The 17,946-nt window shown below is 46.3% G+C and overlaps 1 protein-coding gene and 1 long non-coding RNA gene across 8 annotated transcripts in view; one reads left to right on the forward strand and one right to left on the reverse strand.

Annotated features, from left to right (window-relative positions):
* Positions 1-15,852: 15,852 nt before the first annotated feature.
* Positions 15,853-17,687, reverse strand: LOC125914629 (uncharacterized). The gene is made up of 2 exons (XR_007455370.1): positions 17,607-17,687; positions 15,853-16,230 (listed from the first exon to the last, which is right to left on the reverse strand). It is a non-coding gene; the product is annotated as an uncharacterized LOC125914629 (long non-coding RNA).
* Positions 17,616-17,946, forward strand: part of SMAD2 (SMAD family member 2) — an 86,558-nt gene continuing 86,227 nt past the window's right edge. For 2 of the 7 annotated variants that reach the window (XM_049620111.1, XM_049620115.1), the window contains exon 1: positions 17,623-17,833. The gene's annotated coding sequence lies outside the window, so the exon portion shown is untranslated. Of the gene's footprint in view, positions 17,889-17,946 lie in introns of all 7 variants that reach the window. The other 5 variants (XM_049620114.1, XM_049620116.1, XM_049620118.1 and 2 more) reach the window with 4 other exon arrangements.

Raw genomic sequence — 17,946 nt, forward strand, 5'->3', positions numbered from 1 at the left:
AGTTATCTATTACTGCTGTATTTTAGAGTAAAGGGATGTATTAGATTTGCCGCCTCCATTGGAAATTTTAACCCCATCGTTTGGCAATAAAGAGGCAAAGGGATATTTCCCAGGTTGAATACAAAGTATGTGTGCTTATTTATTTATTTATACTTTGCTCTATTCTCTAAATGATTTGAGGAAGTTTTATAGAACACTTACAGTAGTAAAATATAAGTAAGTCTTAAGGAAAATACAAGTTAAAATAGAATATTAAGATTAGTAGAAAAACATAAAACTCACATATTCACATATAGAGATTATAAGGTCCCAAAAGTTGGGCTGTATTCTTGGCTGTGAGCTTCCAGGTGACCAAAGTGAAGAAACACAATTGACTACTTAGTTCTCTCTTTCCAACAACAGAACACTTGCCAGTTCTTTGAGAAAAGTAAAGATTTTTGCCCACAAATTCTAAAATAAACTTCACCTGTGTGCATCATAGAGAAGACACTGAGAGGTGGGGTAGACGACGCTTTCAACAGCTTTGCTACAACATAAATTAGCAAGGCTGACTCTCACAGTCTCCCGATGAGATGCCAAGGCCTGATACCCACTCAGCAGGCAAATGGGTGAGTTGAGACAAACTCAGGTATGTGGCTTCCTCAGGTGTTTAAACCTCACAATACTTCCTTCTCTCTAGGCTTGAAAAGATTTCCATGTATGAACTTTGCATTAGAACCCTTTGGCCAGCGTGAGGCAAGAGGTGAGCTCCCTTATCAGTTAAATTATTGTTTTTGTCGTTGTAGCAAGTGATAGGAACTCAACTCAAACTAGCTTAAGTAAAGCGAAATTAAAGTTTTTACAAAAGTCTTATTGAAACCAAGTGAATGATTGTAGAGAGGGCAGGGTGGATCTGACTGCAGAGAAAACCGACTCTAGGGAATCAAACACTGCCAGGATTCTCTCTCCAGCTTCTCTCTCCTTCTGCCTTCGTGTTGTCCCAACTCCTTTGTTCGCTCTGTTGGACAGTCTGGGTAGCCATAGGCGGCTGTAGCTTCCCAACCTTACACCCAAAGAGGAAAGAGAATGCTTCTTCAATGGATTGAGTTATAACAATCCTTGGGAGGGATTGCTGGTGTGGTTTGGGTCATATGCCCACTATGGACTTCTGCTAACATTTGTTAGGCACTTACTATGTACGGAGATCTGAACTAGAAGCTTTGTGTGGATTAGGTCATTTAACCTTCAGAATAATGTTCTAGGAGAGATAGAAGGCAAACGAGAAACAATCAGCCTTCTATGGGCCATTTTGCCCTCTCCATTCCTTGTTCTCTCACCTGCAATGATCTTACCCTCCACTTCACCAGTCCTCACTCCCATGGTTATACACTAAAGTTTACCTTCACCAATAACGGAATAATTCCAATTTCAAGTGTCCCACTCTTCAATCCCTACTTCAAGTACTCTTAACTTCAACATTCTTGGACCTCATTGGGTCTTCCAATCCTTTGATCTTATCACCTTTCACTGTCTTATCAACACTTGCTTTCCCTACCCCGCGTCATATTCTTAATTCTCTCCCAACCTGGCTTAAAAACTATGGTTCATCATTGTCCTAGTTTGGTTCTCTCAGAAACGGACTCTGAGACAAGAATCTGAGTGTGAGTAGTTTATTTGGGAGGTGATCCCAGGAAGTGCTGAGGGGAGTATAGGGAAGTCCTACAGGGAAGAAAATGAAGTGAATAAAGGGCATTTATTGAACAGGCATGCGGAATAATCCTCAGAGTTATTTTCCCCTCAGGGGCAAGGAAACAGGGATATCCCATCCATCATTGGCTGTAGGTCATTGCTGGGGACACTGACTTACCGGCATTTCTGGCATGCCAACAACACAGATCAACAGGAAGTCCCCAGATAGAGAGTTGCAGGTGCTTCATGTAAAGAGACAACATATGTATTGTTATGGGGAGCACTGAGAGTAGGGAAGGCACTGATGACCATTACTGGCCATTATCCCTTTAGGATACACTCCTGCCCATAACTCCATCCATTGTACTCCCCTAGTACAATCCCAATCCTAGTGAAACCCAATCTCTTCCTGATCTGAGCAGGTGAAGTCATTGGAGAAAAGCACACAAACATGCTGATGGGTCTCACATTGAAAGGTCCACCAACCCCAAGTTAATCCTTAATTAATTCCCTCTACTACCCTCCAAAACATTGGTTTCAAACTTTCTCATCTCTTGCCAAACCTTGAAAGACCCCCTTCCTCATCCTCACATTTGATTCTTCTTGCTCCTTATTTCACAAAGAAAAGAGATGTTATCAGAAGACACCTTCCATGTTTCCTTCCATGTTGCCTACCATGTATTTAGAGAAACACCTACTCATACACTCTACCTTCTCTTCAGTTATAATAGACAAGTATTTCACAATCATTGGTTTTCATTGCCACCCCCCCCCTTAGGTAGTCTTTTTAGATAGAGTTTTTGCTAATTGCACAACCTCTCCCATGAGATTTTATTACCACAGATATACTGTATATCTGTTCATATACTGTAAGTACATGCACTTTATACCCCAAAAGAGTAGGAACCAATTTTCGCGCCCGTTGAGAATGTATGCAACACGTGAACCGTCCATGCTGCCACCATAGGCTAAAGCTTCCACTGTGCACTGGGTTCCAGCCCCTCTCACCAACTCAAGGGTATCATTCCCACCATCATCCCCTCTCTCCTCTGCCATTATTTCCACCATTCTACTAGATCATTCCCTTCAGCCTACAAAACTGTTGTATGTTCCATCTATGAAAATCCTCCCTGGAACCTGTGTCTCGCTTCGTCAGCATGTCCCATTTCCCCTGTACCCCTTATAAAAAAACTCCGAAGACATGCCTGTCTTTGCTGCTTTTCTTCCTCTCCCTTGTTCTCCCTTCAACCCTTTCTTATCAGACTTTCATTCCCGTGGCTTTACCAAATCTGCCATTGTCACCATGTCACTGTTCTCCACCTTGCCACGTCCAAACGTCACTTCTCAGCGTAACCTTCTTGACCTCTCATCAGCATTAGGCAGAGTGGATCATTCCCTCTTTCTTGAAACAATCGTCCTGTTCTCCTGGCTTTCCGCCTACCGTCTTGTTCTCGGCGGCTGGATTCTCTTCCTATTTCCTGCTTCTAAATGATGGCGTGTTCTTCTAGGTGTGTTCCTATGGCCTTCCTTCCTTCTTGGATGAGTTCAATTAGTCTTGTACTTGAAACATCATTCTTCTTTGACCCTTCTTCCTTCAAGGGGCGGGGTCTCTCTCCTTTCTCCTTTGTATCTGGGCTCTGCAACCACTTGATCCGTAGCACATCGTGACAATGGCACTGTGCCAGCTTCCAAGCCTAGGCCTTAAGATACGGGCAGCTTCCACCTTCTCTCACTTAGGATGCTCACCTTGGGCGCCTTGAGTGGCCACGTGGGCTGTCTAAGGGCTCTGGGCTGTGGGGAAGCTGGACTGCACGATGAGACCATGCGCCGGGGTATCGGCTGACAGCCGGCATCACTCGCCAGAGGGAAGGTGTCTCCAGACGATGCCAGGGTGAGCTTGAGTCAGCCCACTCTCCAACCTTGAAGTTTCCTAGCTGGGACCCCAGACATCATGGAGCAGACACAAGCCATCCCCACTGTGTCCTGCCCCAATTCCTGACACACAGAATCCGTGACTGCTTTATGCCATTGTGTTTTGATGTGGCTGGTTACACAACAGGGATAACTGGAATAATCCATCATTGCAATCACTCCTCAATTTTTTGGCCCCTCTTCCAATTCTTTATTTTCACGTGACAAAATCCTACCCACCTTGGCGAATCCAACTCCCCTGCCTTATTCCACACCCGCAGCTTCATAGCAGAGCATGTTGGAAATGCTCGATCTACCCAGGTCGACCTGTGCCTCTACCCAGGAGGCACAATCCTTAACACAACCCCCCCCCCCCACTGTCTCCACTCTCTCTCCCTTACTCTGCCCCTCCTTGCTATGCCTGAACTGGCTTGCCTGGCACGCTTCTGCCACAGGACCTTTGCACTCATTATTTCCACTTCCTGAGAGCCTCCTTCCCCGGCAAGACATGGCAGGCTCCTTCACCTCCTGCAAGTCTTAGTTCCAATGTTACGTTCTCGGTATGGACTTTTCCAACCAACCTACTGAAAACCGCAGTGGCCCCCCACCCTGTTCCTCTTCCCTGTTTTATTTCTCTCTTAACACCCCTTGATGTTTACCACTCATCTTCTGTATTTTCTATTTCCCCCCGGTTGGAATGCAAGCCCTGAGAGAATGGAGATTTTTGTCTGTTTCATTTACCGCTATCTGCTGATTTCCAGTATGTAGAATAGCGCCTGACACATAGTACACGCTTAGTAGGTATTTTGGAGTGAGTGACTCTCACTCAGGCCCCGCGGAAATTGTACAATAACAGCTCCCTGGCATCGGCAAGCCTGACTGTGTCACAGTCTTCGGTAACTGCTTGCTGGGGACACTTCCATCCCAGCCCCTCTGGAATGCAGCCCCCTGGCCACGTGGCACCTCTCTCTGGACCCTCTGAGCGACATTCATTGCTCCTCTGTCCAGGCAAAAGCACTCTGCTCCCGGCTGCAACTCTGGTCCCTCCCCCCACCCTCCCCACTCCCCTGTACCCACACCCCCATCTTGGGGATTCAAACAGGCTTAGTTGGGGGCGGGGGGTGGAACCCCGGCCTGCACAGCAGCATACCTACCCCTGTGCTTCTCCCGGGCCCAGAGGTCAAACCAAGGCCTTATAGAAACACACCCTCGTTTCCCTGGTGGCTGGCTATCCAAGCCCCAGGTTTTTCCATCGCCTTCCCCGGAACTAAAGAGTAGATATGCAAACGAGATCCCTGAAGGTCAGTTATGAGAGAGCTCAGCCCTATTCCTGCCCCGTTGAACTAGGAGTTTGCCCACATGTCTGCACTTGGTGTGGCTTTCCTGGTTTTTACCTCAGTTGGAAATGTGTCCCCTGTAGCCTATTGATTTTAGGCGGGTTGTTTCACCTCTATGGAGACTTGGTTGCTGGTAAGAAAAATCCCTTCTTTCTGGGATCATTTGAAGGTGAGGTGAAATACATTAGTTTTAGGAGCCTTGGACAGTGATAGAAGGAACAGTAAAGTTTCACTCTCTTCTTTTCCCGGACCTTCACACTGCCTCCCATATTCTTAGATGAACTGAAGTTCATTGAGAGAAGGAGCCATACCTGCCACTTCTTTATGTTCTCCATGGCCCACGGAGTAGAACGTTTAATAAATTCTTACTTATTGTACTCTCGGTGTTCCATCCCGAATTGAACCAGAGGATACAAAAATCTCCAAAGCAAAAATTTCTAAATAACTCTTAGTTGAAGGTCTTTTGGTATAGAATTCTTTTTTTAAAAAGATCATGTGAACGGGGCCTCTTGATTTCTGCTCAGGTCATGGTCTCACAGTTCGTGAGTTCGAGCCCCAAGTGGGGATCTGCACTGACAGTGTGGAGCCTGCCTGGAATTCTGTCTCTCTGTCTCTGTCTCTGTTTCTCTCTCTCTCCCTCTCTCTCTGTGTCTCTCTCAAAATAAATAAATAAACTTAAGAAAAAAAAAAGATTCTAGGGGCGCCTGGGTGGCTCAGTCAGTTAGGCATCTGACTGCAGCTCAGGTCATGATCTCACGGCTTGTGAGTTTGAGCCCCATGTTCGGCTCTGTGCTGACAGCTCAGAGTTGGAGCCTGCCTCAGATTCTGCCTCTCTCTCTCTCTATCTCTCTCTTTCTCTCTCTCTCTCTGCCCCTCCTCCACTCACACTCTGTCTGTCTCTCAAAAATAAACAAACATTAAAAAGAAAAAAAAAGGTTCTACATGAACAGGACGCCTGGGTGACTCAGTCAGTTAAGTGTCCAACTCTTGGTTTCGGCTCGGGTCATGATCTCAGGGTTCGTGAGTTCGAACCCTGCATTGGGCTCCATGCTGACAGTTGGGATTCTCTCTCTCTCTCTCTCTCTCTCTCTCTCTCTCCCACCCACCCACCCAATGCTCGTGCTCACACATACACACACCCTCTCTCTCTCAAAATAAATAAAACTTAATTGAATTATAATTGTGCTAAGGAGAGAGATTAGTGCTGGTGCCCTTTGAATTATTGTGTAATGCTTGTTCCTCTAAATAAATAGTTTCTTAAATGTATCCAATATACAAAATCTCTTTGTGGGTCTTTTTCTTTTTCATGTCTCACTTGATTGACCACTTCTTGCCTGGAAGTTAAGAAACCAGCATTATGAACCATTTTACAGCCTCAGAGACCAGAGTAATAATCTCTTGCACATAAGAGGATCTAAACACATTTCTTAAAGAATAAGACAATAATTTTAAGCATCCCTATTCTTACACATTGACATGAAACCTGAAATTTTTGATTGAAAGAGAAACCTCTTTGCTTCTAAAGAGATTACAAATTTGAGCAATCCGTGAGTTCTTTTTCATATTGTACCTTTTTCAATAAACTCTTGTGGTTTTTTTTAGTTTAATTTAATTTAATTTAATTTTTTTAGAGGGCCAACCCTCAGTGAGTGCTTAATTTTGCCGAATTTTGAACCCTTTCGCTTCAGGCTATGGGTCTTTTCTATATTGGCATCCAAAGCCCTGAATGGTACGGCTTCACTCTCTTGTTCAGTTTAATCTCTTTCCACCCCTCCGCATGCCCTCCCTTCTCCTTTCTCTTTCCTCTCTCCCATCCACACATGCTCCTCTCACCTCTGGCCCTTTACGCTCGTGTTTTCTTTTGCTTTCTGCCTTCTTCACCTGGCTAACTCCTAGCTGTATCATCTTAGTTCTGGTTGCTTCTTCTTCTTCGGGGAAGCCTCCCCTGATCACCAGGACCAGGTGAGCTGCCTCCCCCAAGGCTCTGTCCTCTAACAGAATAGACGATTTTGCGGGGCGAGGACCTCTCTCCCCACACACTGCACACTCCCCAGTACGCAGCAGACTCTCCAGGAACACACAACTCTGTTGAATGAGTGGAAAACCTGGCTTCCTGGCATCCTCGAAAGGAAGTCAGAAAATGTCACTGGAGAGATGATCACTTCATCATTTCATTAAAATATTTTATACGTTGGCAGCCAACTCCAACAGCGGCCACGTTATGGGTTGCCAGCCCTTCAATATACATTAATGATACTTTGTAAAAAGCCTGGGAGAATCTCGTAAACCGATAGGCAGTGTATTTAGAGACAAAGCATCAGAATAGGGGAGGAGGGTTTAGAGTACAGTAATTATGATCTAGAAAGTAGTAGAGACACATGAATGTTCATGGCAGCATTAGTCCTAAGAACCAAAAAGTGGGGATAACTCAAATGGCCATGACTGATGAATGTATTCACAGTGTGGAATGCACACACACTGGAATATTAGTTGGCCATGAACAGGGATGAAGTCCTGAGACACACTTCCACATGGATGAGCCTTGATAACAACCAAAGCAAAAGAAGACAGTCACGTAAGGTCACATACTATATGAGTCCCTTCACACGAGCCGTCCGGAATAGGCAGATTTATGAAGGCAAAAAAAAGGACATCAGTGGTTGCCTAGAGCTGGGGTAAGAGGGAGAGTGGGGACTGAATGCTAATGGTAGAGGGTTTATTTCTGGGATGCTGAGAGTGTTCTAAAGTTAGATTGTGATGATAGTTACAGAGCTCTGTGAATATACCAAAAACCATTGGATTGTGCAGCCTAAATGGGTGAATTATATGGCATGTGAATTATAGCTCAATAAAGCTGTTTTTAAAAAGTAGTAGAGAACATTTGTGGCAAAGTTATACCTCAGCAGACCGTAAAAAATTATTTTTCTAAATAATCTTTGTTTGGAGTAGTTCTACTCGATGCTTCTTGGTAAGCAAAAACAAAAAAAAAAACAAATCTCTAAAACTTAGGCCTTGGAGACCCTGGGCCCACAGGCCAGGCCGCCCCACTCACTGTTGACCGGGCAGTTGGTTAGAAGTCACAATTACAAGGTGCTAAAGATGCCCGCAAAGCTGATGCTGAAATCGGTGGGGAGGGCTGTACGCGAAGAAAGTGGAAAGACTCTTCAGAGGACACAGCGTAATTAGGAAGCACACCGCAAAATTACGTTTATGATGTACAGTATAAACCCGTACCTAGAATCTGACAGCTTGTAGAAAATGGGACTGTTTCAGGGTGGACTCCTTCCTGGCTCGCTGTTACATCTGGGGAGGCTTCCAACTGATCGCCGACTGATGCGATTGGCCTCGTTGGAAGGAGTGCTGGGACTCAGGACACCCACATTCTCGTCCCGGCTCTGTCCCTTATTCACCATTCAGTGAACAACTATAGGAAGCCCACCCGTATGCCAAGCATTGCATTTTAACCCTGGGGACCCAAAGTTCAAAGACATAGACTCCCTCAAGCATCTCACTTTTCAGAGAAAGACAATACAAAAGCGGAAGTGTAACAGGAAGGAAGGGACCTATTCCCTCTTGAGGAATGGAGAAAGAAGAGGTAAGGGGTGAGGAAGAGGCTTGCCATGAATCGAAGTCGTATTGTTTCTCCGTTGATTGTTTGCTCTCTGAGGAGCGCGTCAGCCCCTTCAGGAAAAGGGAGACGTTTCGGTCTTACTTGTTATTCAAAGACAGCTTTATTGAGACATGATTCACATACCGAGCAATGTATCTGTTTTAGTATGCAATTCCATAGTTTTTAGTATACTTACAGATTTGTACAATCGTCAGCACAATCTAATTTTAGAACGTGTTTACTACCTTGGAAAGAAACCCATTAGCAGTTACTCCCCATTTGCCACCCGCCCCCTCCCCAACTCGATCTCCAGACCTAGCTAACCCCTGATCTACTTTTAATACGTTTTCCTGTTTGGGATGTTTGACATAAATGGAATCTTTTTTTTTTTTTTCAAAATTTTTTTTAACGTTTATTTATTTTTGAGACAGAGAGAGACAGCATGAACGGGAGAGGGTCAGAGAGAGAGGGAGACACAGAATCTGAAACAGGCTCCAGGCTCTGAGCTGTCAGCACAGAGCCTGACGCAGGGCTCGAACTCATGGACCGTGAGATCATGACCTGAGTCGAAGTCGGATGCTTAACCGACTGAGCCACCCAGGCGCCCCTAACATAAATGGAATCTTACAGTATGTGGCCTTTTGTGCCTCCTTTCACTTTGCAGTCTTTTCAAGATTCATCTAGGTGGCAACCTGTCTCACCACTTCATTCCCTTTTTTTAAATAAAGCTTTTATTTTGTGAGAAATCTCTATACCCAACATAAGGCTCAAACTCACAACCCCAAGGTCAAGAGTCCCATGCTCTAGCTACTGAGCCAGCCAGGCACCCCAGAACTTCATTCCTTTTCATGGCTGAATAACATCCCATTGTATGGACGTGCCACCATTTGTCCATTTATCAGCCGATGAGTGTTTGAGTTGTTTCCACTCTTTGGCTCTTATGAATAATGTCACTGTGAACACTTGTGTACAAATGTTGGAGCGGACAAATGTTGCCATTTCTCTCACATGTTGTGTATCTAGGAGTGGAATTGCTGGGTCGTGCGTTTACTCTGTTTAATCTTTGGAAGAGCTACCGGCCTGTTCTCCACAGTGACTGTGCCATTTTACGTTCCTCCCATCGATTTCTCTACATCTTTGCCAAAGCATGTTTTTTGTCTTTTGGGCCATCGATGTCCTCTGTGAGCATGAAGCAGTCACCTTACCCATTTTTGCATCCTGAGTGCCTTAAAGAGAACCTGGCACGGGCAGACGCACAATTTATTTGTTGAGCAAATTTGAGAACATGGTGAACATCAGCCATCTGGGGGCTCTCTAGCATCTGACCCACTTTTCTTTGTTTGGGGTCATCTCATAATTACTGGAAGGAAGCAGATCCCAATTACAATATAGAAGTTAAAAAAAAAACCGTCAGCTCCTTGTTGGCCCAGCTCTGCCGGCAACAAGAGCAAGAAACTTACGCTAAGCTTGGTAAACCTGATCCATCTGCCCCAGGCTTCGAAGAGGGAGCTCTGGTGATGCAGAGCAGGGTGGGTGCAGAATCCATTCCGATGACAGTAACAGGCACCGCAGTGACATCTGGTTTCCAGGGGCAACAGCACTGGTAATGCCAGTGGCAGGGGGTCTAGAGTCCAGCGCCATTGACCTGGAAGTGTAAGCTGAGGTATCCTGTGTTGAATGGTGGTGGCAGTGACGGTCACCTCCCCAACACGTTGTGCTGTAACCTTGGCCGTGACCCTAGCTGCTGCCCAGACTTCCTTGTTCTCGCTTATCGTCTGGCCTGTTTCTGCAGCCTTCTTAGCTATTGTGTCAGCCACCCCATAGCCTGTCACAAGCGCTCTTTCTCCTAAGTCAGTAATGGCAGTTTCTTCTATGACTTGCAACTGAAAAACCTGACTGTTAACCATGAATACCGGGTGGGGGGGGGGGGGGGGGGGGTGGGTGGAGGCATCCACGGCTGAATGGGACTTCATGGAAATCGTTTTGAAGTATGAGGAGGGGTTCATCAGGCACAAACGTATTCCAGGCAGAACCAAGAGCACAGCATAGGCACTGAGGAATGAGACGGCCCGGTGTCCTGCTGGGAATTCAGTCTGGCTGAGGTCTAAGGAGCAAGGTAGGGAGTGGGGAGGTGTAAAGATAAAGAGACTAGCTTGGCACAGATCATGAAGGATCTTACAGGCTATGCTAGAGAGTCTTGATTCTATCCTGAAAAGAAAAAAAAGGGGGAGGGGAGGGGGGGAAAACTATCAATATAGTCAAGATAGTGACATTATCAGCTTTGCATTTGTAAAACATGCTCTAAGGGAAGTAAATGTTGGCAGCGGGGAGGAGAATGAGTTGGAAAGGAGCAAGGGTGGAGACAGGAGGACTCTAGTTAAGGAGCTAGGGCAATAATTCCCACGAAAGATGATGTAGCCTGAATCAAGGCAGTGAGCGTGGAGAGGAGGCATTGGTCCGAGATATGTTGAGGAAGTAGAGCCAGGAGATTTTCTGCCCTCGCTTTGATATGTGGGAATTCAGCAAAAAGGACGATCGTGATGACGCCAAAGTTCCAGCTTAAATGAGTCAGTAGATGGTGATGCCATTTATATATGCATCCATTCATTCAACCAAAATTTAATTAGCAGTGAATAAAACAGACCCGACCCTACTGTTACTGTGGTACTCCCTTTGCTCTATATCAGGCTCTGTTTACGTGCCTTAGATTGTCTGAGCCTCTTGCTGTGTCTCAGCTGCCACCACAATTGACTTAGTTAAGTCCCTTCTGGTTTGACTAAGGCCAACCAGCCACATATCCATAGTCTTCTCACACCACTCCTGGACTCCAGGGCAGGTCACCTGGCTTTCTGAGTCACTATCAGAGAATATAGATCATACGGTGGGAAGTATGGGAAAGTGAGCTCCCTTTGGGACCAGCTTTGACCAATAGGAGACAGGCGACATGCAGATAAATGTCTTCCCTTCCTCAGATTGCTCTAAGGCATGACTTTTCCTTGTTGTCCATCGGAAGATGTCCTGTATGGCCCAGTGGCTGCACCTGTCAAGAGACTGGCTGCATCTTTTCAAGGCTTAGCATGAAGCAGTGTTTAGCACAGTGATGCATCTTTCTGCATTACTCCCCATTCTTCCTTGCTTTTTCTCTTGTGGTCACTGCTCTGGGATAATACCTCCTAAATAAAGCACCGGCATCCTTGCACCAGGCTCTATGTTCCAGGGAACCGGGCTAAGGCACACGCAGAGAGGAAAACAAAAGGAGTTGATCAACTTTCAGTTGATGATGAGTTTGAGTGAAACTCATCCAACTATTCAAAAATATCTATTGAGTGCCTCCGTGTATGGTTAAATTAGGGATAATGTGGTGGACAAGAGAGACATGCTCAAGTAGGGATACTGTGGTGAACAAAGCAGACACGCTTCCTGTTCTCATAGAGCTCACATTTAGTGGGAAGGAGTGACAAATGATAAATCAGTACAGAAATAAGTGGATGTACTTCTAAATAGAGTTTGGAAGAGCAATTTAAAAAGGTGATAGGATAGTGTGGCTGCTATGAGTGTTTTGGGTGGGTGGTATATGCTAACCTAGACTAGGTGGCCAAGGGAACAGAAGGAAAAGCCTTTTCTAGGAGGAGCAGGTTTTTCACAGGACATGGCTGGAAGGATAGATCCGGAGACAGACATACAGTCTAATGCTAGGGGTTTAGGTGTGGACAGGAAATGTGTCCCTATTTTCACTGTGAAATAGTTGGTCAGGGCATGTGCATAGAAGGTAATGGGAACAGGAGAATTGAAGAGAGGCAGCAAAGGCATGGGTGAGGGTAGAGACCAGGAACAGGGATATGAATTAGTGGGCAGTGTCAGAGCAGGAAAGGTAGATACTGTGTGTAATTTCTGGAGCTAAGTGGCCATCGGACTTTGAAGAAGCTCGGGCCTGGATTTCTTTATCTGAAAATAAGAGCATTGATCAGGCTCCATGACTGTATGCATACTTCAAGGCAAGCAGGAGCTGATATGAAGCTTCTATGTAGCGATATAATTTACTCCTTGAAATCCACCATTGACGTCTTTAGGACCCAATAGTAGTTGGCCCTTTCCCACCATTAATGATGTTCTGGCCACTCATCAGCTAACCCAATCGTCAGACTTCTTCAGCAAAATGTCTTTTTCATAGCTGAGGACTGTTTACAGTAAGGACAAACAACTGGGGCTCATTAATTCAATCATTAGGACACTGATTATGCATCTATTGTCTACCCTAGTCAGTTATGTTAAATAAGCTCTTCATTCTTCATCAGAGCAATTATGCTAACATGCTTGAAATTTTCCAAGAGTGTTATACCTTCATACATTAAACCTGCCTAGCAGCAGCCTGGCTCAGTCAATATTGTCACACACAGACAATTATAATCAAGGCATAAAGCCCTATTGTTGACATATGACTACCAAGTTACCCCTCTTTACAATAGAACTTTAAATAATTTGTACATTGTTCTTTTGGCATTTAGACATGGGCCTTTGTCTAGTTTTTCCCAAACGTATAGATCTTAAATAATATTTAAATGCCTTTATGGGCATGCTCGTTGCATCAAAACGGTTTTATAATTTACCAAGTAATATTTGAGCAGTCATTAGATTAGCTATCCAATGATCAGTTGATCCAATGATAATTTACACTTTTAAATGTATAGATAAGAAATATATTAATTATCAGATGCCTGGAGAACGATGAGACATACGTTTTTAATTTTCACTGAATGTTTTTCTCAACCAGTGCCAACTTCTCAAATACTTTCTCCCTTCAAATCTAAAAAACCCTAAACAAATGTCTTCCTTTCTTGAGAAATGTTGGCCATAAAATGAGAATTTTCCACCATGCTTTTATGATAGGCACATAACAGACACCAGATAAATGCCAAATTTAATTCTTTTTTCTTATACATACTTTATTCTCCAGCATTTCCATCAGATGTTAAATTTTTATTATTTTTAATAAAAACTAGCATGTGAATAAAGACTGTGTGTACACAGAGGCAGGTACACATCTTCAACATGAATTTGTTTAAAAATTCGTTTAAAAATTCATTTAAAAAAGTGCTATTTCGTCATATTGAGATAAAAATCCAGCTGGTGTCAGATTTCTTCACCGTCATTTGCAACAAAAGTAACACCGTACCTTTGTTCTTTACAATTTCTACTTAGGTTATCTCATTTAATCGGTATCCTTTTAGTTGTAAACGACTGGATCTTTCTTTAAGAGGTAGTAAGCGGGGCGCCTGGGTGGCTCAGTCGGTTGGGCGGCCGACTTCGGCTCAGGTCATGATCTCGCGGTCCGTCCATTCATGCTCTGTCTCTCTCTGTCTCAAAAATAAAATAAATGTTAAAAAAAAAAAATTAAAAAAAAAAAAAAGAGGTAGTAAGCTTGCTGCAATTGCATTCCACCGGGATGAGCGAGTATACAGACTGGATGCTGATAGGATACTCAAGAGTTGTGTCAAGGGCAACTCAGTAGATTGGGCAAAGCTGTGCAGAATGCCTGCAGACCTTTGACACACATAGAGCATATTCCTGCTACACAAATGCTCTATTTCACCTTTTTTCAATTACTTAGTAATTTTTTTTTTTTTTTTTTTTTTTTTATCTCCGAGTGTGGGAAGACAACTGAGAACAAGATGCTGTCCTTGTCCTTCAGGAATTTACAATCTACACGGGGGAGACAAAACATACACATGAAAAGTTAAAAAAACTGCTCAAGACTAAACTAACTGATCAAGGCATTAATCAAAGCGAAGTCATGGTATGTAAATCATTTTGACTACGAGAGAAAATTCAGAGGTGAGTGATATCCTTTGGGCTGGAGTAACCAGGAAGGGTTTTATAGATTTATCAGAGGAGATGGAATAGGAGTTATATCTTTTGAAATATCAGCAAAAGGACAGATTTTTTAAAAACTCAAACTGCCTAAGAATTAATGATGGAATTTAAGGTTTCCAACTTGTGACTCCACAGATCTCTTTCCAAAAGCAATCACCATTACTATTTGTCTTCTGTGTCTTTCCAATACATTTAACTACTTTTAAATTGCTTCTGAATTGATTTTTTTTTTAATTTATTTATTTTGAGAGAGCGAGAGAGCAGGGGAGGGCCAGAGAGAGAGAGAGAAAGGGAAAGAGAACCCCACGCAGGCTCCGTGCCGTCAGCACAGACCCCAATGTGGGGCTTGAACCCATGGACCGTGAGATCATGACGGGAGCTCAAACCAAGAGTCAGATGCTTAACCGCCTGAGCCACCTAGATGCCCCTGAATTGATTTTGCAATATCTATCCACAAAAAAATAAGACTCAATACAATTTATACAATAGGGACCTACTGTTAGGTCTGTCTTGAGGTACCCCAGTGGATTTCCCAAGCTGGTTGTTGCCACGACAATCTCTGCTCCATCTGCCTTTAGTTTCTGTCTTGACCCACTTTAGTTTAGATGCATTTCTGGCAGAGGGGACAGTAGGCATGCTCCCACTTCTAAGCCCTTTGGGGACATCATTGTAGTCAGGTTTCCCCTCCTCCCCTTTCCTCAATCCCAGAGGTCCTGAAAAGCTCCCTACAGGGAAGAGTTAGGAACCCAGATTCTGACACTTCGGAGAGATGGTCTAATGTAGACCTCAAGCATATTACCCATTTACTTAATGTACCCCAAAGCACCTGACTCCCATATTGGGAGCAGATTCTTCTGGAATCCCAGCCACCCTTGCTTTTGTTTCTACTCCTACTCACCCACGTGGACACCCAAGTGCACATCCGGGTCACAAAGGAGAAAATATTTGTGTGACCCAGGGTAGCTTTTTTTAAGTTATTTCATATTAAAACTGTTGGCTTGTGTCAGCAGGAAGAAGAACCAAAAATCAAACACAGCCTTCCTACTTCTAAATGGAACAGCCTTTGCCCTAGACTATCCTCCCTGATGTCTCTGGGAAGTGGAAATAGAAATCTTAGGAGGTGGAACAGCTCCACCAATTGGCTTCCCGGGTCTGCTTCACAAGCTAATTTTTAAAAGGGGTGAATACAGCTGTCCCTAAACTGACAATGGTAGAATCCACCCTGGAGGTAAACTTGTGAAGAATTTCTGCCGAGTACGTTCATCTTAGCACAAACAGAAAGGAAGAAATGATAACGACTATTGACTTTCCTTCCACTTCAAAGCCCTATGCTCTTCATGGTCATATTTATTTTATTGAATCACCACGTAACTATTTTTATTTAAAAAAAATTTTTTTTAACGTTTATTTTTGAGACAGAGAGAGAGAGCATGAACAGGGGAGGGGCAGAGAGAGAGGGAGACACAGAATCTGAAGCAGGCTCCAGGCTCTGAGCTGTCAGCACAGAGCCCGACGCGGGGCTCGAACTCACAGACCACGAGATCATGACCTGAGCCGAAGTCGGACGCTTAACTGACCGAGCCACCCAGGCGCCCCATGACGTAACTATTTTTAAAGAGCCATCATTGCAGGTGAATTCCACTTGTCAAAGCTCACAGATTGGGAACACAGCAGCATTCAAAACTACAATTTGCTTAACTCCAGGGCTTCCATATTGGAGGAGGTGGTAGAAATGAACATCTTGATGGTCTGGAAAACCTGCAGGACACAGAGAATGGCCAACTATCTCTCCAAGTCCATTTGAAGGCACGCTCTTCAGGGAAGCTTTCATTTCTGAAAAGAAAGAGTATGCTTCAAAACTCTTGCTGTTGAAAATGGTCACCTGGCCTGTTAGAAAACAGATGTGTACTACCAAGTGTCTCTTTCCTCGTTTGTCTTGAGCTCCCCGTTGAAGCCACAAAGTAAGGATGGAGGGGGATGAGTGTGGGCCATGGAGCCAAGAAAACTGAGTTCCGGTCTTGCTCTGGCACCAACTACCCGTGTAAGACCTGTTCCTCTTCGTCTTTGGCTCTGTGGTGCTCCCCGCCAAACGTAGTAGGTGCTTAATAAATACTTGATGTGATTAGCTGGGTTCAATGTTTCAGCATAGGCTTGGGTGTCCGTAGGGTATAAGCGACAAGATTACTGAAGTGCAGACACCCACCCACCAGCCTTGGACTGCCAGCAGCTTAGGGCCTTGTATCGCACATGTGCGAAGTTGGAGCCTAAGAACATCGCCTCATCAGTGGAGAATTGAAGAGGAAGGGAAGATAACCCAGCAATTAGGGAGCATCGTGCTAAGCGCTTATCTTTTAGACTTCGCAAGGATCTTTCAGAGCATGCATGACTAGCACCATTTTTAACGAAGACAGAACCAAGATTCCGGTTCTACCTAAATACCTGGCATCCCTTACCCTGGCTCCTAAACCCCGTAAAAATCCCCTCCTTGGGCTTATTTACATCTCGGACCCCGCCCCGTTTACCACCACGAGGGCCCCGCCCACTCGTTCGCCTCTGGGCGGGCCCAGGGTGGGTCGGGTCCTCGGGTTTCTGCGGACCCGTTTTCTGCCCCATCTCGTCCTGTCCCCGAGGCGGACCCCGGGCCCCCTCAAAAGATGAGCACGTGTCCACTCCCGGCTTGAGTACGGAAGGTGGACTAGGCGGCGGCCCCCACAGGCCCCACCCAATGGCGCTGGCAGGAGACCGGGGAGGGGCCCCGGGCCCAGGCGATGAGTGAGGGGTGGTCGGCAGCTCGGCGGGTTCCGTGCCTTCCCTTCCCCTGCTCATCTCTCCCCTCCCCTTCTCTTCCCAGAGCCTCGTGGGAATCGCGCCCCAGACGTAGTCAACCGAAACCGCGGGCGTCCCACTCCGCCTCATCCTCGGCCGCCCGGCAGCCCTCCCGCCCGGCCGCGCCTCGCCTCACGCTCTACGGGGGAGGCGGGACCAATCAGCGAGCGACGTCTCCCTTCCGATTCGAGGCCCCCGACGCGCGGCTCACACCCCGAGCACCGCGCGCGCTGATTGGCTGCGCGCGCCGCCGGTCCGGCCGGGAGGGCGGGGCGGCCAAAGGGAAAGAAGGTGGGGAGGTAGTGGCCCGCGACTCTCCGAACCCCGCTCGCGCCCCGACCCTTCCCGGGTGCTCGGCCTCCTTCCTTCCCTCCTCCGCTCACCCCGTCTTCCGTGCGCGCCGAGCGCTGCGCTCGGCCGGCGTGCCTCGCGCCCTAACGGGCGGCCGGGGGCGCCAATCAGCGGGCGGCAGGGTGCCAGCCCCGGGGCTGCGCCGGCGAATCGGCGGGGCTCGCGGCCCGGGGTGGGAGGCGGGTCTACCGCGCGGCCGCGGCGGCGGCGGAGCAGCTCCCAGCCAGCAGCCAGCGAGCGCCGAGCGAGCCGCCCGGAGGTGGGTGCGCCGCGCCGCTGCGGCCGGCGGCGGAGGGCGCAGGGCGGAAGCGGAGGTGGGCCGGCGGGAGCGGCGGGGGAGGGCCCGGCCGTCCGGGCGGCCCGAGGGGTGGG

The sequence above is a fragment of the Panthera uncia genome, assembly GCF_023721935.1.
Source record: "Panthera uncia isolate 11264 chromosome D3 unlocalized genomic scaffold, Puncia_PCG_1.0 HiC_scaffold_8, whole genome shotgun sequence".
In the NCBI taxonomy this organism is placed as follows: domain Eukaryota; kingdom Metazoa; phylum Chordata; class Mammalia; order Carnivora; family Felidae; genus Panthera; species Panthera uncia.